Below are 6,000 nucleotides of genomic sequence, written 5' to 3' on the forward strand. Positions count from 1 at the left end.
TCTCCAACATAAGAAAAATTGTTGCTCTTGTTTATTCCAATTTTCCCATTTCTATTATTCTTTTTCTTTCTTTCATCTTCAGTTTTTACTTCCTTGACAGGTGTCCTAGAATCTTGGTTGACCATGGGATTCTTTTTAGTTTTGGAAGTTGGAGTTGTTTCTGCATTTTTCTTCTCATTGTCTTCATCAGCAATTTATTGCTTTATGATCAACTCTTCTTACTGAAATCTACTTCACATGCTTTGAACATAGGTAAAACCAACCTTTCTCAGCATAGCTGGGACATCTTCATTTTCAGTTGCTTTTCCTTTACCACCTACAACTTTCTTGTTGCTATTCAAAGCATCATAATCAAGACCAATAGCTATGTTAGCACATGGTTTGTTCTTCTCATGGTACTAACCAACCAACTCAGATGCATTCCTGAATGATTTCAGTTTCACCTCATTCTTTTCAATCTTCTCTCTTAACACAACTTTAATATCATTGGCACACTTCAACTTGTTTTTCAAATATTCATTTCTTGCTTGATTGACTCAAGCTCCACAAGCAGCAGATCCATCTTTTTCTTTTCACTTTCAAGCTTCTCATTAGCTTTTGTTAGCCTACTGACTTCCTCAGTAGCTGCTACCAAGCTAGTGGGTATATGAAACATCTCCACGTTAATCTTTTGTACAGTCTCCTTATATTGACTAGCATTTAAATCAATAGTAGTTAGAGTTGGTACCTTTGATTTTGAAGTGGATGTTTCTCCATGCTCAAAAGCCATAAGTGCATAGTTTCCAACCTCTTCATCCTCATCATCAACATCAGTATCATCCAAACTTTTTCCTTCTGCAATATAAGCTTTTCCAGACTGTTTCTTCAAGAGAGCTTCATACTTTGCTTCCAGTTCCAATTAAGCTTTATCCTTCTTCACCTTTTTAGGCTTTCTATATTCAGTAGCAAAGTGACCCAACTCATCATAATTTAAGCACCTTATCTTTGATATGTCCACATATCCAATTTTGTAGCCACATTTGCTAACTGAGTTGTACTGAGCTTTTGGTTTCCAGTTGTTGCTGTTGGAAGATTGTCCCTTGCTTTTGAAAAACCTTGGCTTTTTGACTCTTATGTTGGAAAGTTTCCTAGCCAAGTAAGCTATGGATTGGTCCATTTCATCTAGCTCATCCAAGGTGTAATATTCATCTTCCTGCAGCTCCAATACAACTTGCTTCTGAGGTCCTTTGTTCTTTTGTTCCATAGCTTGAACAACTGGAACTTGATCATCTTGCTTATCTTCACTTTCTTCTCTGTCATTCACAATCAAAGCACTTGAACCACCAACAACATGACCATGGTGTGCTTTCAATGACTTTCTTTGCAGTATTTCAAGTTCATAAGTTTTCAAGATTCTATATAGAACTTCCAAAGTCATTCTGCTTAAATCTTTTCCTTCTCTAATAGCTGATATTTTCTGTTCAAGATGGTCAGGAAGAGCTAGAAGGAATTTTAGGTTAACCTCCTCAGCTTCATAATATTGCAAGTCATTTATCAATTTATTGAACCTTTCAAAAACTTCAGTAATTCCTTCTTTTGGTTTAGCCATAAACCTCTCATACTGAGAAACCAAAATCCTCTTTTGGTTTGACCTAACCTCCTATGTTCCTTCACACATGATCTCTATCTTCTCCCAGATCTGTTTGACTGTGTCATAGTTGACAATGTTGTTGTACATTACATTATCAAGTGACTATTAAAATCAGCTGCATGCCACTATCCAGAGAGACCTTTTCTTTTTCAGGTTCAGTATATTCTGAAGGATCTTTAGGAGCATAATGTGCTAGAATGACCATGTCTCCATCTGTAGATTCCTCAACTATTACCATGGGAGTGAAATGCCCATTTTTGAGGATCTGAATGTATAATTGATTGGTCATCCTGATGAACAACATTATTTTCTTTTTCCACGGTGTGTAGTTAGATCTGTCAAAGGTAGAAATTTTGATACTGCTAAGCTTCTGTGTATTCATTCTTCCAAGATCTTTAATCTGTTTGCTTTCAGATTTTGCTCTGATACCATTTGTTAGGTAATGAATACAACACGGGGGGGGGGGTGAATGTGTTTTGGGTTATTTTTTGAGTTTTTTAAACTATTATGGAAGTGGTGAACAAAGTAGTCTAACTTGTGGAGATAATATGTTTTAACAGGAATAATAAAACATGCACATGAACACAATATCTTTCAAAACCCACTTAATTTTATATTAAAATCAAGTATATCTTACTACAAATTTTTGGGTTCTTTGTTGATAAAGAACTCAGCTTCTCTCTTGAGAGTTACAAGAATTTCTAGATCTATTTTGTTACAACTAAAATAAAGCATCCAATGTTTACTTTATAGAACAGTAAACACAGGTTTTACACAGCATGCAATAGCATGTACTAAACCCTACTTTAAGTTCACTAAAACTTTCTATTTCTGGCTTAGTGTATCTTTGCAAATCGTGCATGTCTGTGACTTTACTTTGTCAATTAATCTTGGCATTCGATCTTGTACTCTTCAAGGTGCTTTTATAGACTTTTCAAATCAGTGATTGATTTGTTTGTTGATTGATAATCTTGGATATTTAACTGGTATGCATTATGTACTTGAGTTTTGCATCAAGATCTCCAGTTTGTTTTATAGAGAACTCGACATCTCGATAAGTATAATGGCTTATCGAGATCTCTTATTACTCTATAGTTGTTTGACTTATCGAAGTCTCTGAGTTCTCTATAAGAGAATTTGGCTTGTTGAGATCTCTGAATTTATGCATTTAGAAAAGACTTGTCGATATCTCTGAAATCTCTATAGGCATATTGACTTGTCGATATCTCTGAGATCTCTAGTGAGAATTTGACTTGTCGATATCTCCAATCTTCACATCTTCAATTTGACTTGTCGATATCTCTGAGTTCTCTATTGCAGAAATAACTTGTTGATATCTCCAATCTTCATATCTTTATTTGACTTGTCGATATCTCTGAGACTTCTCTATAAGCTGATTTTGACTTGTCGATAAGTCATTCTGAAGTTCTCAAATGACTTCTCTATAGGACTTAATCTGTGACTTGTAGATTTCTTGACTTAGAATTTTTTTTCCAAAACAGATTTATTCAACTCCAAGCTTCTTCACAATGTCTTTGAGGCATGATCTTCTTCCAGAATTTATTCTTAGGCTTGAGACTGTTTACAGAAAAATACTCCAGTGTAATCAATTGATAATTTTACAGACTCAAATACTACAATACCAAGTGCAAACTTAGATTATCATACAGCTTACTTAGGGCTGTCAATTTGACTTAGTCTTGTTATAGTACATGCATGTCTTGTACAACATATATTATAAATTACAAGTAATATATATTATTTAAATATCATATATATTATTATATTAAAGATGAAAGAATGAAAATTTTGTTGTTAGTCGTTGTCTGGTCACAGTTTTATATTTAGAATTGAAAATAATTAGATATAATTTACTATAAATAATATTATTATAAGACAGAGACATAGACAAATATAAACAGTGAGACCGACCTAACATTTAAGGCTAACAGTGTTAAACTTCACAACCCTTACCGTCACAGTATCCTACATATTTTATAATATATATATATATATATATATATTGCTTCCGCTAACTTTTTCATGGACACAACAAATCCTGTAATAGTGTAACTATTTTATTTAATTTAAAGATATATAAAAATTAAATTTAATTAATAAAACAGTAAAATAAAAATAATAAAATAATTATTATTTAAAAAACTGTACATCACACGAGAGATAGGCTAATGTATATTAAATTTCGGTATTCAGATATTATCAGAAACAGACATACCTATATTTCCATATTCGTATTCAAAATGATCGAATACTGAAAATATATGTTTTATTTGTATTACTTATTTATCACATATATATAATTATTCAATTTTAAATTTCATATTTTTATTTAATTTAATAATGTATTAAATTACTATAATATAAATTTTAATTTATTTTAAAAAATTTATAAGTTGTAATTAACAAACACGTCACCATCTTGTAAGTAAAATTATTCAAACGTATAAATGACTTATAAATAATAATTTACATATAATTTGTATAACACTTTTTAATTTTAAATAATATTAATTACTTTTTTTAAGAGAACACAAACGACCCTAAATAGTACTAGATGCTTCAATATTTTAAAATATCAAACATTGGATTAACCCAATACAATTCAAGAAGATTATAAATACTGGAGGCCATTATCTCTAAATTAGACCCGACACTCCATATGTGTCGTGTACTTTCGTTTCATATATTTTCGTGTTTCATATATTTAAATGTCAAACATAAAATCGTCATATTTAGGATTCGTGTATTTTCGTATTCGTAAAGTATATTTTGTGTTAAATTGAATATCAATATAAATTAAAATAAATAAAAATTTTAAAATATAAAATTTGTAGGTAAAATTTTATAAAATATATGAAATGTATATTGAGATCACAATTCTATACAATGTTATGAACTTAAATTATATTTTAAAAATAAATATGCATATATTCATTATAAATATACAAATAGTTATAAAAATATTAATAATTAATAATAATATTTATTAATGTCGTAGAGTTCATGTCATGGTGTGTATTCGAAAGGTAAATACAAAACCGACACTAAATCTCGACTGTGTACTAGAAACATAAACATTAAATTTTTATGTCTTGTAAATTGTGTCGTCTCTACTCTAAATGAAAGTCTAACTCTCCTCTTTTATTTTTTATTTTTTAGTGGGACCCGTCATATTCATTTAGTTGTTCATTTTTCACTTTTTAGCTGTTAAATTATCAACTTTTGACCAAAATTTAAAATTTATTTGTTTATTATTTAAAAAAAATGAAAATTACCAAATAAAATAAATTAATTTTAATTTTCAATAAAATAATTTTAATTATATAATATACATAAATTTAATAAAAGTTCAACCAACATCTCTGTTGTGCAAGACATACCTATACAATAACAAGACTAAATCACATTGACAACCCTGAGATTTAGTTGTTTGATAATCAATTTTGTATTTTGTACTGTATTTCTTGAGTATATAAAAAGGTTAGAAGAATAGATTGGTATATTTTTCCGTGAACAAATTCAAGCTAAGGAATAATCTCTGGAAGAAGATCAAGTCATGATCATGCCTTAGAGAAAACTGTAGAAGCTTGGAGTTGGATAAAATTGTTCTATGAAAAATGTTCTAAGTCAAGATATCGACAAGTCACAGATCAAGTTATATCGATAAGTTTATCGAGAAGTCCAGAATAGCTTATTGAGAAGTCCAAAATGTCTTATAGAGAAGTCTCAGAGATATCGACAAGTCAAATGAAGATGTAGAGAACTGGAGATATCGACATGTCATTTCTGCATGTAGAGAACTCAGAGATATCGACAAGTCAAATGAAGATGTGAAGAAATTGGAGATATCAACATGTCAATTTCTCATTAAGGATCTCAGAGATATCAATAAGTCAAATTATGTATATAGAGATCTCAAAGATATAGACAAGTCATTTCTACATGTAGAGATCTCAGACATATCGACAAGTCATTTCACATGCAAAGATCAAGAGACCTCGACAAGCCAAATATACCTATAGAGAACTCCGAGATCTCGATAAGTCATTATACTTATCGAGATGTCACTTCTTTATAGATCAAACTGGAGATCTCGATATGCCTCTCAAATACAGAATGCATACAAGTTCAAGATTCAAGATTATTAGTTAACAAACGATTTATTCAATTAGATTGAAAAGTCTACAAAGTAGCTGGAAGAATACAAGATCAAAGGTCAAGATTAACTGGAAAAGGGATGGTCACATACCTGCAAGATTCCGCACATATTTGCTAAGCTAGAAATGGAAATAGAAAAAGGTTGCTTTAGAAAGTAGTTTAGTACATTTTAGTGCAAATCTTGTAAACCC

Source organism: Apium graveolens, chromosome 5 (assembly GCF_009905375.1).
Source record: "Apium graveolens cultivar Ventura chromosome 5, ASM990537v1, whole genome shotgun sequence".
In the NCBI taxonomy this organism is placed as follows: Eukaryota; Viridiplantae; Streptophyta; class Magnoliopsida; order Apiales; family Apiaceae; genus Apium; species Apium graveolens.